The sequence below is a fragment of the Callorhinus ursinus genome, unplaced genomic scaffold (assembly GCF_003265705.2).
Source record: "Callorhinus ursinus isolate GAN/ISIS: 27379988/994484 unplaced genomic scaffold, GSC_fseal_2.0 scaffold2, whole genome shotgun sequence".
NCBI lineage: Eukaryota > Metazoa > Chordata > Mammalia > Carnivora > Otariidae > Callorhinus > Callorhinus ursinus.
Window position 1 is genome coordinate 79,104,254 of NW_027397064.1, and position 22,400 is coordinate 79,126,653.

The window sequence follows — 22,400 nt, forward strand, 5'->3', positions numbered from 1 at the left end:
CCGGGGTCCTGGGATCGAGTCCCGCATCGGGCTCCCTGCTCCTTGGGAGCCTGCTTCTCCCTCTGCTTCTCTCTCTCTCTCTCTCCTCTCTCTCTCTCCTCCTCTGTCTCTCATGAATAAATAAAATCTTAAAAAAAAGATGTAATTTGGAAAGATGCTCAATGTTATTAATCTTCATGGAAATGCAGATCAAAAACACAATGAGATATGACCTCATATTTGTTAAAATAACTATCTAAAAGATAAGAAATAACAAGTGCTGACAATGATGTGGAGAAAAGAGAACCCTCCTGCACTCTTGGTGGGAATGTAAATTGTTGTAGCCATTATGGAAAACAGTATGGAGGTTCTGCAAAAAATAAAAAATAGAACTACCATATGATCCAACAATTCCACTTCTCGGTATTTATCCAAAGAAAACAAAAATATTAACTTGAAAAGATGTATGTACCCCCAGGTTCAGTGCAATGATATTTACAATAGCTAAGATATGGAAATTACCTGAGTCCATTGATGGATGAATGAATAAAGAAAGTGTGGTATATATAAAATACTATTAAGGAATAAAAGAGAAGAAAATCTTGCCATTTGCAACAGCATGGATGGACCTAGAAAGCATTATGCTAAGTGAAATCAGTCAAAGAAAGACAAATGCTATATGATTTTGCTTATATGTGGAATTAAAACAAAAATCAAGTTTATAGATACAGAGAACAGACTGATGGTTGCCAGTGGAGAGGTTGGGAAGAAGGCAAAAATAGGTGAAGGGGGTCAAAAGGTACATATAAAAGAACAAATAAGTCATGGAGATAATAATGTACTATATGGTATTACATATTTAAAAGTTGCTAAGAGAGATCTTAAAAGTCCTCATCACAAGGAAAAAAATTTTTTGTAACTATGTATGGTGATGAATGTTAATGAGAATTATTGTAGTGATCATTTCACAATATATACAAATATCAAATCATTATGATGTATACCTGAAATTAATATAATGTTACACATGAATTATACCTCAATAAACAAAAAGTAGTAATTTGGAGGATGAAACACAACTCAAAAGGCAAGGAACAAAGCTCTTTCAGTACTCAGGCTATGGTGAACATCAGTGGTTCCTGAACTGTAGAGTGCTTAAGAATTACCACTGTCATTTGTTAAAATGCAGATGTCCAGGCCAGACTGATGGTATTCTGACTGCGAACCTATAGCATAGCATCTAGGTATTTTTATTTTTAACAAGCACCTCCAGGTAATTTTGATAGAACAGAAAGTCTGGATACAGTATATTGAAAAACACTGGTCGGACACCTGGGTGGCTCAGTTGGTTAAGTGTCTGCCTTGGGCTCAGGTCATGATCCCAGAGGGCTGGGATCGAGTCCCGCATCAGGCTCCTTGCTCGGTGGGGAGCACCTGCTCTGCCTGCCACTCCCTCTACCTGCTCTGCCTGCCACTCCCCCTGCTTGTGCTCTTTCTCTCTCTCTGACAAATAAATTTAAAAAATCTTCAAAAAAAAAAAAAAGAAAAAGAAAAACACTGGTCTATAACATAAAAAAGGAATAAAATATTCGGCAGTTCTCCCGTTGATTTTGTCAATAAAAAACAATCAAACCCCATAACAAAGACTTGGAATTTGGGTTTATGCTGTGTTACTGTGTATTGTCTACACTGCTCTTATTATAGAAATAGCTATAGCAATAAAGAAATGCGATATCATGTCTTCAAGAAGGCCATTCTAATATGAACTTTGTCTACATTATTAGAAAAATAGATATTTTCAATAAATAGCACCATCTTTATATTCAGGAAAAAATGAAGTAATTTCTACTTTGTGAGAAAAAAGTAAAACAGAAATTTACATAATGTAGTATACCAGACTGAAGGAGGCTACAGAAAAAAATTATTAAATGTTCCATTTGTTTTTTAATAATTCAAGTCAGAGAGCAGAAAAAATACATATAAAGGTCAACAGAAATATTCTTTTATAGAATACATGTATATTTATATTCCTTGAGGAACAAATGCAAAACCTAAGACAAATGAATAATAACTGTTTTCAGAACAATGACAACTTTATCAATATGTCTATTAGCTTCAGGCTATTAAGCTTTGACAAGATACAGACTAACTGAAGAAGTATGACTATTGGAAAAATATCTGGAAGCTTCCATTAATTCTTACTTAACATGCTTACTAAAATCAGGCAGATGAACACATTAGAGGGGAATGCTGTCTGCTGATAAGAAACTCGTTCTTTGTTTTGGTGACGCCCAAAGTACATTACTTATGAAATATGTGATGTCAAAAGAAAAGCATTCTAGAATCAAAAATTACTTTCAGGCTGGAAAAAGAGATTTAAATAGTATAAATTACATTAAATCATCTGGGTATTTGCTAAAATTCATTGCAGAGAAATATTAAGTCATTGAGTCATTCAGTCTGAGCAAAGCAAGAATATGTCAAAAATATAGCCGGGCTGCAAATTAAACCTGAACATTTTTGTTTGTTAGCATACTAAAATATAAACTCATGTGATTCAACTATTTTTAGATATGGCTTTTTTTTTTTTTTTTTTGCCTAGTAAGTACTGCTCTTTAACATTGTTTTCTGAAACTTATCTAAAAAGTAATCAACATTTCTCTAAGCCCTTTATGGAAGATAAAAAACAACTTGAAACATACCTTGAGACTATCTAAGATTAAATAAAATATTCAGAAACCTCAAAACATTTTCTTCTCCGGTCTCTTCCGTTATAAAAGAGTCCTGGGAGTTTCAATTTACTGATTTGAAATGTAGACTTTACAGACTTATGCAGACTGATTTATGAATATGCCTGTTAAGGGATATAACCATTCCTATCCTAATCAGGCTCTTTTATTTGCTTTTCTTAGAGAAATACTAAAAGGAATTCCCAAAGAGGTTAATATGAAGAACTTCTGAAAACCAAAAAGGATAAGAGTGTGGGGTGCATGTTCTATTTAAATTTTTTAATTAAAAATTATTGCTACGGACTGAGTTGAGTGCCCCTAAAATTCTATGTTGAAGTCCTTAACCCACCCCACCCCCCAGTATGACAGTATTGGAGACAGGGCCTTTCAGGAGGTAATTAAGGTTAAATGAAGTCATAAGAGTGGGGTCCTCGTCCAGTTGACTAGTGTCCTTACAAGAGGAGAAAGAGACATTATGAGTGGGACAGCAGAGAAAAGGCCCTGTGAGGACAGAGCAAGAAGGCAGCTATCTGAGGCAAGCCAAGGAGAGAGACTCCAGGATAAAGCAGACCTGCAGCACCTTGGTCTTGGACTTTAGCCTCTAGAACTATGAGAAAATAAATATCTATTGTTTAAGTCATGCAGTCTGTGGTAGTTTGTACAGCAGCCTTTTAAAACTAATATAATTATAATTATATTATGCATATAACATATATGTCATATATGTGAGTTCTAAAGCATAATAATAAACGCCCACGAACACATACCTAACCTCTAATCTCAAACTCACTGCCCCAGAAGGCATCATTACTTTAAATTTTGTATTCATTATTTCTTTTGCTTTTGAAAAAAAAGTTTTATCACATATTTAGCAATCTCAAAACAACATATTTTGTTCTGTTGGTCAAGTTGTCTATCCCCCTGCCAATACCACAGTTTCTTAAATTCTCCACTTTATAACAAATCTTGTTATCTGACAGAACAAATTCATTTACCTTATTCTTTAGGAGTCTGTTGTCTATTCTAGGCTCTTTGCTTTCCCATGTAAAATTTAGACCCAAGTAGAGTTCTTCAAACACCCTGTTAGGATTTTTCACTGAAATCACATTGATCTATAAACCAATTTGGAAAAAACTGACATCTTGTCTATATTTAATCAAAAATATTAGTGCAACTCTCCACTTAAACTTAATGTTCCTCAATGAAGTTTATAGTTTTTCATAAAGATCTTGCACACTTTTATTTCTTTGTATTTTACATCTTTGTGGATGTAGTAAATAGTATCTTTTCTAACTTTTTAAATGTTAGAAATGTAATTTATTATTGTGTATTGATTTTATAGTCAGTCTCCTTGCTAAACTCTCATTTTATTTCTGAAATGAGTTTACCTGTAAATTATTTTGAGTTTTCTATGTAAATAACATGCGATCTACAAATGAATGTAGTTTAATTTCTTCTTTTCCAAATGGTTATACTTGATATTTCTTTTCTGTTCTTGTTGTGAGGACTCTGACCTCCACTACAATGTTTAATTGTCTTGTTCTAATTTTAAAGAAAATGCCTCTAGGATTTTATTGGTAAAAATGGTATTTGCTGCATATTCTTGGTAGATACCCTTTATCAAGTTAGGGAATCTTCCCTTCCTTTCCAGTTTCACTAAGAGGTTTTTTCTCCTCCATGAATGAGTCAACTAAAATTAAAAAAAAAAAATCTTTAGATGCATTACTAGGTATTTATCCAAAAATGCTGAATTGAAGGGATACATGCATCCTGATGTTTATAGTAGCACTATCAACAATAGCCAAATTATGGAAAGAGCCCAAATATCCACTGACTGATGAATGGATAAAGAAGATGTATTGCACGTGCGCATGTGCATGCGCACACACACACATACACACACACTGGAATATTACTCAGCCATTAAGAAAGAATGAAATCTTGCCATTTGCAACAACATGGATGGAACTAAAGTGTATTATGCTAAATGAAATAAGTCATTTACTAATTAAGACAAATATGATTGTATTGATTTCACTCATATGTGGAATTTAAGAAACAAAACAGATGAACATAGGGGAAGGGAAAGAAAAATAAAATAAGATAAAAAGAGAGAGACGAAAACCATGAGACTCTTAGCAACAGAACAAACTGAGGGTTGATGGAGGGACGTGGGTGGGCTAAATGGGTGATGGGTATTAAGGAGGGCACTTGTGATGAGCACAGGGTGTTATATATAAGTGAAGAATCACTAAATTCTACTCCTGAAGCCAATACGACACTATATGTTAACTAACTTTAATTTAAATTAAAAATATCTATTGAGATGCCATGTTTTTCTCCTTTAATTTGCTATGCTAAATGACATGCATACATCCCACCCCTTTGCCATCAATGTTAAACCATACTTGCATTCTTTTGATGCCCTTCTTGATCATGATGTATTTTCCTTTTTAAACACTGTTATATTCTGTTTGCTAAAGTTTTGTGTAGGATTTGATATTAACATTCATAAATAAGAATGAATTGTACTTTTCCTTTCTCTTGCTGTTTTTGTTTGGTTTAAATATTAAGGTTTTGATATAGATGTATATAGCTGAGTTTGGGAATAATTCTTCCTTTTTCTCTTTTCCATTAAAATGAGTAAATCTGAAATATTAAGATATTTGAAAGACCGAAGATCAGTTGTAACTATGTGAGACTTGTGTGTGTGTGTGTGTTTTTAATGAGAAGGCTTTAACAAAATATTTAATTCCTTAATGGTTATAGGAGTACCTTGGCTTTCAATTTTTTCTTGAGTCATTTCTGGTAAGGTATAATTCTTAGTAGTTTGTGCATTTCACCTAAGTTTTCACAATTTATTGGTATAAAGTGTCCATAGAATCCTCTTCTCTTTTAAATATCTACTTGATTTTTAAGTAGAGTATTTTTACTCACAATATTGTTTATTTCTGATTTTTCTCCTTAATTTTTAACCCATTAAACTTATAAGGAATGAATTGCTAGTTGGACAGTAGGGATAAGGTGATTCTGGAACCCAGTAGTTTGAGAAGAGGCAGTAACTTTTTGGTAATTCCAGCTCTTATTGAGGTGATATAATTACAACAGCACCTCAGTGGATTTAGGCTTGCAGGCTCCAACCAAGGAATGTTAGCAGCTTCTGAGCACTAAATATTACTCCTTTTTCCATTTTATTTGCTTTGCCAGTTATCCTCCCTTCATTTCTCTAGTTCTTTCTAATAACCTGTGTAGCAAATTCCCTGTATTAAATAGTCCCTTTAAGATAATTGGAATAGTTTCTATTTTATTGACTAAATTCTGACCAATATATCTATTTATTAAAATTTTATTTTTCATTGGCAATTATATATTCCACTGCCAACTTATTTTTTAAAACATTTCAAATTTGTTCTTATATATTTTATATGAGCTAATTGCAATACCTTCAGTCTTTGGTGGGGGTTTACATCTGAAATTTGTCTTTTCTGCTCTCACTCATGGTGGCTTATTTCCATATGTGTTTGCTGGATTTTAATTATGAACTCATTTTTGGTTGACAAAATCTGTAAACAAAACAAAAGGATGAAACCCCTTACCTTAAGTGAGAATTATTTCTTCCAGCTTCTCTGTCTTGCTATTGGCCTATAGTTTTCTTCTGGAATAATTGTTGTTATTCACATTTACCATTAAGAAGACCCCAGCTGTCATATGTTTATTGCTTATACTTTAGTTTCAGTCCAAGTTTTTTTCATCCTTGCTTAAGATTTTATTTCTACCTGTGGAACTTAGCAATGAAGTAACTAAGTTTTACGCAGGATTTGATTATTTTGTATTAAGGCAGCTCTTCAGAGTAATCTGTTACACTGCTAAAAATAGATGTCTTCATACTGATTTTCTAATTATTCCACTTCTGTGCTATTTGAATATTTTCAAATTGGTGTTATTTTTATAATAAAAGCTCTAGTTCTTAAAAAATTTTAATATAGCAATGAAGTCTTTAGCAAAAATGTGTAATTTTTTCCAATTAAATATTTTCTTTAATTTTAACAATAACAATAAAGTATTAATATCATTTTCTTATGTTTAATATTTTTATATGTTTTACCTTAATTTCTCTAAGTCCTTTTCATTTGGTACAATACGTAAAATTTAAATTTCACAAATATTAAAAATAGGAAGATGTAAGCCACAAAAAAATTTATTTTCCAAATAGGACAATAGATAGCCAATAATTATATGTTTGTAATTACCTAATCACAAATTTGTAAAAAAGTGTTTGTCCTATATATATATGAATTTCCTATATATGAAACTATTTCCTATATATGAAAAAATATATATATTATTAAAATATACCTAAGCTATATCAAATTCTGACTGAATTTTAATTAGATTAATGGACACTATGGAGATGCATTACAGTAAAGCTAGCCAAAATTAATAAATAAAAATGTATTGATTAGAGTTAGTGAGTTATTTCAAGATAATATAAGATAAACATTTCTCTCTTTTTTAATAACAGAAAAACCTTAAGTATTTCTGGTAAGGAAGAAAGTTCTAACACAGCTGAAGAGCTATTTATGATATAGTATAAAAACTGAAACTATGCTGATAAAAAGTTGAATTATTTATTCTACTTAAAAGCAATATGAAAAGAAATTTAATCATGCCCTCACACTTGTAAAGCTATAACTTATTAAGCTGTAAAAAAAATGCTTAATGTAAGGAAATTAGATGTTACTCTTCAATTTTGGAAAGGTATACTCCTAAACTCTTAAAACAGGTTAGCAATTTTGGAGGTTAACGTGAAAAAGTAGCAATATGATTCAGGTCAACTTTGAAATTTATCAAGAAACCAAAGGTCATTAAACTGATTTTTTACTATTTTATCTTTGCTTAGAATAATTAAGGATTAATATATAAAACCATTTCACTTATATAAACTATCATTTTTTAAGGAATGAAAATATATATAAATTAATGAATACTGCAGAATGCATTAAAAGAAAAAAACAATTTATATGGCTTATCTATAGTTCATTGAAATGCTCTGCATTTCAAAAGGAAATGCAGGAAGTTTTTTAAAAGAAGGTTTTCAGGCTCAATCCCAAATCCTGACTATATAATTGATAATTTCTATATTGTGGGAACATCTTTTCAAGTAAATTTAATGTAATGACAAAATGGATACTTTTAGTTCATTTGTTCCCACGATAACCTTAAGAAATATGTACTCAATTCACCAAATTTCTGAAGCACGAAGTTTAAATTCAAACTATGATCCAGCTTTGTTTTTCCTCCCTTCTTTCCTTCCTATAGGTACCCACTATCAAGACTATCCTTGGAGAAGGGAGAGGATACAGAATATTTATACTGACAGAAAGGGAAGAAGACAAAGCAAAAGGGAAGTACTAGAGGAAGCAAGTGAATTACTAGGGTCCTACACAAAAGAGCTAGTTTTTCAACCTCCTTTTTAGATTTATATAATTTCATACATTTTGAGAAAAGAATTTAGAGGAAGTAGTGAGAGACCTATAATCACAACATCAATGGTCAGCCTCTAAGAAGCAGAGAAAAAGTAGTCAAAGATGGCTTCTATTTATTTCCATAAATTGTTCATAAGCAAAGACATACTTGCATTTAGTGGCTTTCAACTGGCAATGATTTAGTATCCTAGGGAACATCTGTCAATGTCTGAAGACAACTCTGATTATCATTATGGGTGTGTGTGTGTGTGTGTGTGTGTGTGTGTGTGTGTATGCGCTTGCAAGCATGCTACTGGCATCTAGTGGGTAGAGGCCAGAGATGCTGCTAAACATGCACAGGACAGCCCCCAACAACAAAGAATTCTTCATTCCAAAACATCAATAATGCTGAGGGTGAGAAACCCTGCCTTATAATTGCAGATGTGCTCCTCTCTTTCAGCTCAAGCATGAATGATGGTTAAAAGAGCTAACATTTGGTAGAAGTGACTCACTAAGAAAATAATTTAGGTGCTTACTGAAGGCAAAAATTGGGATAAATTTCCCAGAGGAAGACAATGACCTGTACCTGAACCCTAGAAATTTTAAATGACGAATGAAGATTTAAGATGAAAATTAATCTAGTACACTGTTATTTGTGGATATTGGTTACCTATGGTTTTGAATGCTTTCCTTATATAGGTAGACTTTGTCTTTTTTTTTTTTAAAGATTTTATTTATTTATTTCAGAGAGAGAGAGAATGAGAGATAGAAAGCACGAGAGGGAAGAGGGTCAGAGGGAGAAGCAGACTCCCTGCTGAGCAGGAAGCCCGATGTGGAACTTGATCCCGGGACTCCAGGATCATGACCTGAGCCGAAGGCAGTCGCTTAACCAACTGAGCCACCCAGGCACCCTAGGTAGACTTTGTCTTATTGTACTTTGTAGATACTGTGTTTTTCAAATTGAAGGTTTGTGGCAATCCTACATTGAGCAAGTCTATCAGCACCATTTTTCCAACAGCATTTGCTGTTGTGTGTGCTCACTGTTCTAGTGATGGCTGTTTTCCTGTCTCTCTCCCTCTCCTTGGGCCTTCCTATTCCCTGAGATACAATAATATTAAAATTAGGCTAATTAATAATCCTACAATGCCCTCTAAGTGTTCAAATGAAAAAAGGAGTCAGTTGATGTGGCAAACTTCATTGTTGTCTTGTTTTAAGAAATTGCCACAGCCACCCCAACCTCAGCAACCACCACCCTGATCAGTCAGTAGCCATCAACATCAAGGCAAGACCTTCCACCAGCAAAAAGATTACAACTTGCTGAAAGCTCATATGATGGATAGCATTTTTTAGACATACAGAATTCTTAATTAAGGTGTGTATATTGTTTTTTTTTTTGGACAGAATCCTATTGTACATCTAATAAATCATAGCATAGTATAAACATAACTTTTACATGCATTGGGAAGCAAAGAAATTTATTTGACTTACCTTATATTGTACTATTTGTTTTATTGCAGTGGTCTAGAACTAAACCTGAAATATCTCTGAGGTATGTCTGTATTTTGTGAATATTCTATAGTATGATTTCAGTTTTCTTAAGGCAAAAATCCGAAAACTAGCATTCTCAGACTGTCTTACAGCTAGGTAAATAAATACCTTAGGTTCCAGCAATTGAATTCACAGAGTATGATTTGCAACTGGAGGTAAGCAACCTGAGGATGCAACTCCTCTTGGAGAACTTGATTTGTTGGTGGAGACATCAGGTTCTTTGGGGATGATAGTGGCATTCAGACTGATGCATCTTAAGTGCTTGGTGCCAGTGGAAACAGTGTTTTGCTACAAGAGCTTCTGGAATATGCTTGTACAATGTTACTTAATGGGTAACTTCAGAGCTGCTCTCTGGCCCTGCTGGAGTCTATTAGCTACCTAATTAATAACTTTCAACATGTCTCCTTTATTGTTGAACTGACCAGAAAGGATTATATTATTTGTAGTAAAGAATCTTGACTGAACAAAAATGTATGATTTAAAAATATTTCTTCCTTAAACTCCCTAGCTGCTAATAAAATTACTAACGTATTAGCAGTAAGCCTAAGACATGCTATTAAACTATGGTATTTTGGATCTTGTGCTTATAGTATTTTCATTAATAACATGTATAATACTTTGGAAAGGATGCTAAAATAAGAGAAAAGTCCAAGGCTGTGGCATTCAAGATCAATATTTAATATAATATTTATATACAGCAGGCATTAAATAATGTTAGCTAAAAGGTTACCTTGAATTCAAAATAAATTCACTATATTGGAATAGCGATCAAGTATTTAAAATAGTACTGCTTTCTAGTACATCTGCATGAGAGATCATCTTTTTCAGTATCCCAGCATCCCGACAGGATGTACTCTGTCTTCCATACCTCAACCCCAGGGCAAGGGAACAGAATGGTCACCTTCAGGCTCTCCTACTATGGGAAAACACTGAAATGAAAGGTCAATAGGGGCGCTAAGCTTTCATTTACTTCTCTTTAATATCACTTTAAATTTTAGGTTCCACTTAGAAAGTGTTCAATAGGCACTTGCTAACTAATTGTAATTTATGGAGGTTAAAAAAATAAAAAAAAAAAAACACAGGACACCTTAGTAAGACTGGTAAAAAAGAAAATACAGAACCTGGTATCATATTGCTTATTATGGCTCCAAGGGTTTTTTACATTGTAAATGATAAGATGATTGAGGGTTGTTAAATACCTACATATACATTCAGAATTATTCTATCTGACTTTGTAATAAAAAAATACATGAGCACATGCAGGTTGATCTGTGTAAACACATTCACATATATAAAGATTCTTATTTTTTTGCAACAAGTAAACAGGCTGTGTGCTATGTACTAACATTCTGGTGTGGCAAACTGCATCTAATAAGGTTCTCCAACCCAATAAAATATTTCAGTATATTATGTCAGGAAGGTAATCAGCTAAGCCTAGATTCAACATTTAAAAGGAATCTGTGCACTGAAAAAGGAGAATGGAAGAAAGCCACCAAGTCAATAACAGTATTATGAATAATTCTAATTAGTAAGTATTACAAAAAGAAAAAGGGATTGAGTCACCTGATGACTACTGAGAGCATTTTATTTGGTTCATGTTTTCATTGAGTATCTTCTAATAAAAGTAACTGGTTTCAGATTCTCCAAAAAAAGTGACTTGCATATATATACCACATCTTTACAATGGAATAATATGCAGCCATCAAAGGGAATGAAATCTTGCCATTTCCAATGATGTGGATGGAACTGGAGGGTATTATGCTGAGCGAAATAAGTCAATCAGAGAAAGACATGTATCATATGATCTCACTGATACGAGGACTTCCTAATCTCAGGAAACTGAGGGTTGCTGGAGTGGTGGGGGGTGGGAGGCATGGGTGGCTGGGTGCTAGACATTGGGGAGGGTATGTGCTATGGTGAGTGCTGTGAATTGTGTAAGACCGTTGAATCACAGACCTATACCTCTGAAACATAATACATTATATGTTAAAAAAAAGAAGAAGATAGTAGGAAGGGAAAAATGAAGGGGGGAAATCGGAGAGGGAGATGAACCATGAAAGACTATGGACTCTGAGAAACAAACTGAGGGTTCTAGAGTGGAGGGGGGTGGGGGATGGGTTAGCCTGGTGATGGGTATTAAAGAGGGTACATATTGAGTGGAGCACTGGGTGTTATATGCAAACAATGAATCATGGAACACTACATCAAAAACTAATGATGTAATGTATGGTGATTAACATAACATAATAAAAAAAACCTAGAGGGGAGGGGGTGGGGGGATGGGTTAGTTGGTGACGGGTATTAAAGAGGGCACGTACTGAATGGAGCTCTGGGTGTTATATGCAAACAATGAATCATGGAACACTAAAAACAACAACAACAACAACAAAAAACTAATGATGCAATGTATGGTGATTAACATAAAATAAAAAAGTTCACTATAAATAAAAAATTGACTTGCATTTAGACGGAAGCTTGTCCATCTACGTTCAGCCATCATCAATATTTATACAATATCAATACTGTTTGTTTGAGATTTTCAAATCTTGAAGGTTCTAACACACTTTGATCCAGAAAGTCTTATGGTTTATCAGTTATTGGAAAGATAATGGATATAATGTATAATAAATGAAAGCAAAAATGGAATTCGTATAGCTTCTCCTTTCAATAACAAATACAGAAGAACATGTTTATTTATTTTCCCATATCAGATACAAGTCAACAAGGATCATTACTACATTAAGTCATTATCTTGTTATTCAATATGTACTTTTCACCATAATGAATACTATCATTGAACAAGAGCTATTACAGCCTGAGTTGACTGAAATCTACCAAAGTCATGAGTAGAAATACAAAATAATAAATAAAAAATCTTATCAAAGATACTCTTTTGAAAGATTTAGTTGAAAGATGGTTTCTACACAGACTAGATTCTTTAAGTATATGCCCTTTCCTTATGCTTCCACACACTTTTGAAAACACTTCTTTTTCCATGAATAAAGATGTTAGTTGAAAAAAAAGAGATACTATCTCTTTCTGCTCCCTGAAAAATTTATATATATGTATATTTTTTAGAAAGTATTTATTTATTCATTATTATTATTACTTTTTAAGTAATCCAATGTGGGGCTTGAACTCATGACCCTGAGATCGAGTGTTTGAGGCTCTGCTGACTAAGCCACCCAGGCGCCCCTGCTCCTTCAAAAATTTGAATAGTTAATTCTATTCAAAAATTAGGTCTGCTTGCTTTTTTGTGATATCATAGAACTAATTTTCAGTGTTTACTAAAGTCTGTTTTTACCAAAGTTAAAATTTAATTTTGTAACCATATCAACACATAATTCTTTTAAAAATTAGGTAAGGACTATATACAGCTAAACTATGTGTTTATTCCAGTATGCAACTACAGGAGGTCTTCATTACACTAGAAAGAGCTAATTAGAACAACTGCTCATAGGCTAAACTGCTGTTCCTCAGTTCCCCAGCTAGCAGAGCTGCTGGAAATCAGAGGCAGAATTGTAGGAAACAACAATGGCTGCCCAATCTCTCAACCTCAAGTACCGGTGACTTTCCACTAAGTCTTTTTGCATGATATTTAACCATCAAACTCCTCAAAATTCTTGAGCCCACTATATTTTCTTTTATTACCTACTTCATTTGAGTTTTATGTTCTCTTTGCTAATTTTTCCCATCTTCTTACCTTTCATCCTAATTTCTGTGTTCCCACTTTTTCTTGTATTTAGAAATCTCTCTCTGTTCAAGGCTGTTTCTCTAAATTCATAACTACTACTTTTCAGAAACACTGCAAAATAACGCTTTTCCTACTGGTGATGGCTCACAGTATAATAATGACTTACCGTCCTCCACACACAAGGATGAAGGTAATGATCCAACTATATTAGTAGGCCATGAGTTGGTGTTGGCTTTTTAGTAGTAAAGGATAGATTTTCATTAATGAACCCATAATGTTCTCCTTGGTTACCTCAGAATGCCAATGGTATGTATGAGTGGTATGACCTGAATTGGTGTATAACAGTTAACCAGAAAGAGCCTAACAATCAGAAGAAATAAGGCAAATATTTTCTTAGGGAAAAAAGTCTACTATTATTATTTTAGAAATTTAATACAAATGACAAGATCATATTTGTTCTAACATTTAGCATATCAGAGACATTCAATAAATTGCTAGTGTTAATGAAACTAATGTTTATCTATAAATACACTGATTTGGATCACAAAATTCAGCTCATATTTTTCTAATCCCATCTTTGGTAATCAAAATCACTGACTTCCCAAACTACCCAGTATAGGTTAGGAACTCTTACTACGTATCTTGATAGCACATCATACCACTTTTATCACATTTACTATACTGCATTGTCATGGTTCAGTTTGCTTGTCATAAACAACTTGAGAATGGGGATATATCTTCTATGCCTGCAACTTTAATCCAACCATAGTACTTAGCACGAATGTATGTGATTTATGCTGAATGAATGAATGAATGAATGAATACAAGCTAAAGCAGCTTTTTTAACAGGGCATTCAATCACTAGTGAATTTAATACATTCTTTTTTTTTTATAGGAAGGTCACTAGATGAATGAGAATCTTAAGAGAGTCTTAATACTGGTATTATGGTGAAAAATCATTGGGAAAAAAATCACTTTTATATTCCCAATTGAGCTATTTCTTTGGAACCAAACCAGTTAGGAGATTAAAGAACCAAAAGTGGCCTTCATAGGAAGTGTAAGAAGATGATGATATCATCTGAAGTGACACAGACCTTACCTTGAGATTCTGTGTCTTTCTTTCCCACTCTAAATTATGAATTTCCTACTAAAAGATCAGACAGTTTAGAGAAGCTTTAGCAAAATTTTGAAAATCTTTAAGTTCTGGAATAAACCTAGCATTTATAGCCTAGCTTCCTAGATCATTTTTCCCTCCATCTGCTGGTTGTTAATATCATATAACCTTATATTCAGATTACAGAAACACAGCAAGAATGAGTTTCTCTTTCTTAATATATTACAATAAAATTCTCGCTTCAAATCTTGATGTGAGACACTCACTAAAAAAATCTGAATAAAAAAAGTAGGTCAGTATTGGAGGTGAATCCTTTCTTATATAAATAAGAGCTCCAAGATTTAATTCTATAAAATAATTTTACATGATGACACATGACCATTTTCTCAGATAAATTATATAGTCATTAAAAGGGCAAAAGTATTATTGACATGTTTTATATGATACATTTTGAATGTAGACTATAAAGTTCTTGGTGGAATTAAAAAAAATAAAAATTTAGTTTATTTGCTGTAATGGTTTATATATTTACCTTTCCTTAGAAAGCTATTAAATTTTCCATGAGGAAACAATCCTTCATCTCTTAATATTTATAATGCTGAGTAATAATATTCCTTCCTACACAGAAGCATCAAAACAATTTTAAAAGCCTGCTTCAGGGGCGCCTGGCTGGCTCAGTTGGGAGAGCATGTGACTCTTGATCTTGGGGTTGTGAGTTTGGACCCATGTTGGGTGCAGAGATTACTTAAATAAATAAAAAACTAACAATAAAAAAACCTACTTCAAACATACTCACATGTTCACACATACATAGTCTTTCTTAGTTACCTCTCTTACTTACATTTTCACTTTTGGTTTAGACTCTTGTATTCAAAAATGAATCAGCTGATATCTGAATCTATGACAGTCTTTGCCTCTTGATTGTCTATTAAATGGTAAATAACTTCAAAAAGTTAAAGTACAATTTAGTCCTCTGGATTTTTCTTTGACTTGCCAACTCTCAATGTCAAACAACTAAAAAGTAGTATTTGACTTCTGACTAGAAAAAAATACTGATTTGTTTATAAAGACTATATATCTTATGAATACAAAGAAGGCAGAATTTGAGAAAGATGAAGTAAAATTATGTTTTATATGTATATATGTATAAATATATACATAATATATGTGAATAACATGCACACTATAAATATATAGTGCCTAGTGAAAAAATTGTGATGTACTCAAAATATTAAAAATTAAGGTTATTTTAGTAATTATCCCTCTTTTGAGATAAAATATACTATAGTAATTTCTGACATAAAGTATAAAAAACTAGGCAATTTCTTAATAGAAAGTCTTTTTAAAAAGCATGTTTCTCAATTTAATACATAATCTATCACCTTTATAGAGTGGTGACAATGATTTATTATAAACTGTAGAAGGCAAAAAAGGTTCCTGGACAAAGCTTTTGTTACACTTAAATTAGCCAGGTAAAGTGGGGCATGAAGAATAAGTAAATGTGTGGCAGGTGCGGTGGAAGTTGGGGAGAGAATAGATGTAGTAGTTTTATGTGTCTCTTGAAATAGCTGTCTATTGTACATCCTCTAAGTGCATTTACTTAAAATATTAATACCCTGAGTTCAAACGGTACATTTAACATAAAGAATTTAACATGCTCACAAATATACTATAAATGACCTTTTCTTGAAGGAGGGGGATTATTAATCATATTAATTTTGCTTCATAATTTTATCAATTTGGACAAAGAACAAGGGATACATTTCTAAGGTCTGGCCTTTTCCCTTACATACTTAGAACAACTTGACCCATTATATTGAAGTAGGTTTTAACTCTCAGTGGGCATACTCAAACTCAAAGAAAGTATTACAACTTTTTATCTCAGTATAAATCAAACTTAGAGAAATGTTACAAGAATAGGATGAGGAACTCTACAGAAACTTCATCCAGATTCCTTGATTGTTTACAATTTGCCCCATTTGCTTTGTCATCTAAGTATCTAATTTCTTCTTTCGAGAGTAAATTGGAACAATGTGCCAATTTACCTCTAAAAACTTCGATAAGCATTTCCTTAGGACATGGATATTCTTTTACATAACAACAATACAATTTTTGAAATCAAGAAATTTAATATATCCAATCCACAGTTCATATTCAATTTTCGATAATTGTCCTGTAATGCCTTTGTAGCATTTTATGCTTGTTTTTTTAACCTATGGGCCACGATCCAACCCATTATCACACATTACATGTAGCTGTTAAAATCTCTTTAGTTTCCTTAAAAATGGAAACTTTCTCTGCCTTTTTTGTCTTTCTTGATCTTGAGATTTTTCAAGAACACAGGCCAGTTATTTTGTTTAATGTTCTTCATTTTGAGTTTGTCTGATGTTTCCTCTTGATTAGCTTTAGGTTATGCATCTTGGTGGGAATACTATAGAGGCAATGCTTTCTCCTTTTCAAGTACATCATATCAGGAAGCACATGAAATGTTAGTTTAATCCAATATTGGTCGTTTTGATTAGTTTGTTAATGTGATGTCCACCAGTTTCTCCACTGTCAAATTACTAAATTTCCTTTATAATTAATTTGTGGGAGTAAATTAATTTGTTTAAGTAATTTGTGGGAGAATATTTTGAAACTATTTTATATAAAATTTTACCCACTGATTTTAGCATCTGTTGATGATTTTTTAACTCCATTATCCCTTGTATTAGTTGGCATAAGGAAGAGCTTTCTCTTTTCTTTCTTTCCTTCTTTCTTTCCTTCTTTCTCTTTCTTTCTTTCTTTCTTTCTTTCTTTCTTTCTTTCTTTCTTTCTTTCTTTCTTTCTTTCTTTCTTTCTTTCTTATATTAGTATGCGCTAAGAGATTCTTATTTTATTAAAGGTGTTATAATTCATTATTATCCTTATTTATTTTGATGTTCAATTTGTCCCAGATTTGGCCAGTGAGAGTTTCTTCAAGCTGACTCCTACTCCAAATATTTATGGAAGTAAATTTTCCTTAAAAAACTCCCACATTTCACTCTATCCCTAAGGAAATAAAATATTCTTCCATCAGTTTTGTTTTTTTTTTCATAGTAGAAAGTTACTATAACGTCAAATTCAAAAATGTTCTAGAAGAACATGCTAAGGATATGATACTGATGATTACTAAATTAAGTGATGAAAACAACTGTATTCATATTTTGGAAAAAGCTCTTCTTTCGCTATTATTTCCTTAGAGTTGTAATGTGTGCAATTTTTAAAGTAAAAAATAATATTTGCAGGATTTTAGAGTATTTTATCTAGAAACTATAACGACTAACACTATATAACTACCTTAAAAATCTTTAACACTCTACCCTAAATAAAAGATACACATATTATTTTTAATTAATTAAAAAGATCTAAATAAATGTGTAGTTGTTATAATGCTGCAACCTAAGACATTTTGCAAATAACACTGGTCCTTCACAAGCACACAGTTGGCTACAAATGTACATCTTTTTCTTTCCTTTTTTTTAAGATTTTATTTATTTATTGGACAGAGAGAGAGAGTGCACAAGCAAGGGGAGGGGCAGAGGGAGAGGGAGAAAGCAGGCTGCCTTCTGAGCAGGGAGCCCAATGATGTGGGGTTAGATCCCAGAACTCTGTGATCAAGATCTGAGCTGAAGGCAGACGCTTAACTGACTGAGCCACCCAGGCACCCCTTCTTTTTCTTTTATGGGTTAAAAATGTAAATAGATAATTTGAAATCATTGAATATAACATCTCAGAATTACAAGAAAGTCTGAAATATATTCAGTCCTTTGTTTCCCAAACTATGCTCTGATAATCACTTAATACACATGGTATAGACATGTGTAACATGTCTATATGTGTAACATGTCTAGGGTAACACAGAAACCTTCAATACTATATCCATCTTTTGAAAATTCACAATACACATTGGGTATGAAAACTTGCTTAACTTTGTTTAATCCAGAATTACCCAAATTTTAGCATGGAAGTTAGAATTTTTTAGAAGTTCACCCTTAGTATCTAGCTGGGGAATGGTAATCTCATTTTTCAGAAAAGAACTATCTTTTATAATGTCTCATATATAGCAGATCTAGAACAGAAAATGCAAATCTCCTGGTACTAGCAGTTGTTGCAACATACTGCTTCCTGCATTAACATAAGACCACTTCTAGATCTTTTCAGTTGGATTCCTTTACCAAGAATTAATAAAAGCATAATATACTTATTATAAAACATGTCTTGAAGCTCTTATTAACGTCTAGTCACTGCTGTCCAAAATACAGGATCAGTGGTTCTGTGTTGTTGAGTCTAGCTTCTATGACTTAACACACTGTGATCTTTAAAAATAAGTAGCTATGGTACTTTCCTATTTGTCTGACTATGTAAATAATGTGAGCCCTTCTTGTATCAAAGACTGGATCCCATGCAAGGGTGCAATAGCTATACTAGTAAATATTATACAAATTCAGTCATTCACTCAAGCATATGTTCTACCTTTCAAAAATGGTTTTGCAACCATTTGGCTTATTGAAACATTAACTAAACAAGACAGTTAGTTCCCAAACTGGTGTCATGAAGAACACAGCTCCAAATGATGAGATTTGATACGATGCAAAATAGTGTCAAAGTAAAACAAGTTTGGGAAATGTTGGGTTTACAGAATTTTTTCCCTCCAAGATTTTATAGGATTAAGGGCATTGTGAATTTTCAAGAGAGAAAAATATGAAGAATGTGTGTGTGTGCACATGATTTTAATTCCCCCAATTTACTTGACAGCTGATATTTTCTCTCCACCTTCATGATAAAGCTTTTAGAAGATTGTTGTATGAAATACCAGTTTGGGAAACACTGATTTGATTAAAAAGGAAAAAAAAATCATCTAGAAACTGGAGACAAATCAGAGCTAGGTTTACTGTTCAGTCATAGTAAATTTCTAGTCTCAATAAGTCTCTTATGCAAACTCCCCCAAAAAGGTATTAATATGCTCTACCCACACTTTTTGTTCAGAGTCTTGTTTCTGGGCCACTCTCTTATACCTGTTTATGGTTTGTTTATTGCATCTCATTCTGCTCAGCTTCTGCCTCACTTAGTTGCAGCTCTTACTTATTCTTGTCTCTCCCTGTACTTCAGATTTGATTCTCAGCACTGGGTTTCCAGATTATGGCCTAAGACTCCTTAATAAGGAATCTGGCCATCTGCCCTGGTACTTTGTAGTTCTCCCTGGCTAAATAAAAAAACCTATGACGTAGTTTGGCAAGCAAATCTTTTTATCATTAAGAGGACACACAAAACTACATGGTAAATCCTTAGCACATCTTTGCTTTAATTTTATTAGCTGAGAATTGTGACATAATCTGTTATTTTTCCTACTTTATAATATTTTTACTATAAGGAAAGAGAAAACAAATGAGATTCTTACAGTATATATAGGACTCTCTACTTGAAAGTCAGTCACCTGTGTACATGCTTTAACACATTCAGTGCTTTCCTTTCAGGGTTTTATTTTTTAAGCAGAAGTATGAAAGGGTGAACTAGCTTTCTACACTGGGAGAATATGGCTTCCTGAACGTAAAAGCTGACGTTTTGGAAGAGATGCTCTACACCAAATTGACAGATGATAAAATCAACTTCTCCTGACGAATATAATTTCGTAAGGCAGACTCTAGATACTATTTTATTTTTTTAATAATTTAAAGAGTTTACCCAAAATTAGGAAATGAAAACTAATTGCACCTTATTGGGGTTAGACTTCAAAATTAGCAGATTACTATACTAGGTAAATAATGGAGGGAAATCCATAAAGAGTCATATCTAACATGATTTAACATTTAAAAATGAACAATGATTATGTGTGCATTTTTAACTGGAATATAAAAGCATTATGTTTTATTTGAATCTTTTTAAACAATATTTTAATGCCAGCTTAAAAAATGATTGTGCAGACTTTCAGATACCTTTTAAAATACCAGCAATATTAAGGAGTGTGCATCCTATAATTTTAGCATGTAGAACCAGAATGTTTCTGAGGTTTCACAGTAAATATCAGCAATGCAGCACACTCTACCTCGATTTTCAATATCTAGGTCACATGGACCACTCTGAATACTGTGAATAGGAAAAAAAACAAGCAGGAAGATTTCTGTAGAGCTACTAAGAAATCATAACAACATTCAAATTATGAAAAAAAAGCATAACATGGATTTTAAAATAATAATTCCTATATAAAATAGAAAATAGTGCCTTAAAATGAATTTCTGATCTATTATGTAAACTGAATAAATCCTTTGAGGAGTGTTATTTACTTAATAAAATATTTTTTGTTTTTACTGCTCCCTCAGGTGTGTGTGTGTGTGTGTGTGTGTGTGTGTGTGAATAGTCAGGCATGGAGAAGAAGAAAATACTGATAATAAATTTGTTGTTAATCAAAAAGCATATGCAATGTAGGAAAAAAATCCTGCAGTAGTTAGCAGTAATCAGAAACTATAGCTTCCATTTACAATAAAGGCAAATAAGTATGATAATGGTATCTGAAATTACAATATTTATATGAAAGAGACACAGAAGATTGACAATATATTTTAATTATGAAAAATGCACAGTGGCTTTGTAATTTTTCTTATCCATAAACATATAGTTGCATATATTTAGAGCCTAGAATTGTCTTTACTGTAGTTTTTATTATTTTCCTTGAAATCTACTGAATTTATTAGGTTATGAATTTAAAATTTCCCTTTGCGCCTTCCCCAAGTTATTATGTGAAAAACAGGAAGTAAATGTTTCTCAGTAAAACCAGAGACTCTAATAATCTATAATAAAGCTCTGCTACCATTTATAATTTTTATACATGTATAGTTCTTTTTAAGAGAGACAGAAATGAAAGCAACTTGACTGAGTGCATTTTTCTTAATCTATTCAATAACACCAGAGGGAAATCACACATGCGTCAGCACAATTAAGATGGGAAACACTGAAAAACTACATTTAAATGACTAGGATATATAGAGATAGAACTTTGATAAAGAGATTATTCATGTTGTAAAGACTTGGCTATAATCGATGTATATTATTTAACAACACTAAAGCTTGCAAGTATCTTTTAATCAACCACACAAAGAAGCTGCTTAGGACTGCATGGAAGAAAGCAGGAAAAACACTTTTTACATATTGCATACCATTAGTTGGCAGCAGTTTTCTTTAAGGCACCAAAATTTTCATACAGATACAGGTTAGGGGATTTGGATTAGAAAATTTACTCTAGTTATGGAGCTATTTTAGAGGTGGTTTAAAAATGGGTCCATAGTCTTTATATGAAAAACCTACAGTGAATATCATACTCAATGGGGAAAAACTGAAAGCTTTTCCCCTAAAATCAAGAACAAGACAAGGGTGTCCACTCTCACCACTTCTATTCAGCACCGTACTGGAAGTCCTAGTCTCAGCAATCAGAAAACAAAAAGAAATAAAAGGTATCCAAATTAGTAAGGAAGAAGTAAACTTTCATTATTTGCAAATGACATAATACTATGTAGAAGAAACCCTAAAGACTCCACCAAAAAACTACCAGAACTGATAAATGAATGCAGTAAATTCCCAGGATACAAAATCAATGTACACAAATCTATTTCATTTCTATATATTAATAATGAAACAGCAGAAAGAGAAATAAAGAAAACAATCCCTTTTACAGTTACACCAAAAATAATAAAGTACCTAGGAATAAATTTAACCAAGGGGGTGATAGACCTGTACTCTGAAAACTATAAAATATTGATGAAAGAAAGTGAAGAAGACACAAAGAAATGGAAAGACCTTCCATACTCACTGACTGAAAGAAAAAAATATTATTAAAATATGTACAATGCTCAAAGCAA

General features: G+C 32.7%; 1 protein-coding gene across 10 annotated transcripts in view; it reads right to left on the reverse strand.

Annotated features, from left to right (window-relative positions):
- Positions 1-22,400, reverse strand: part of MBD5 (methyl-CpG binding domain protein 5) — a 459,856-nt gene that overhangs the window by 129,115 nt on the left and 308,341 nt on the right. The window contains exons 1-2 of one of the 10 annotated variants that reach the window (XM_025856194.2): positions 13,582-13,647; positions 6,152-6,271 (exon numbers count right to left, since the gene is read on the reverse strand). The exons of 7 other annotated variants lie outside the window; for them this stretch is intronic. The gene's annotated coding sequence lies outside the window, so the exon portion shown is untranslated. Of the gene's footprint in view, positions 1-6,151; positions 6,272-13,424; positions 13,648-22,400 lie in introns of those variants that run through there. 2 more of the 10 variants (XM_025856186.2, XM_073884207.1) reach the window with 2 other exon arrangements.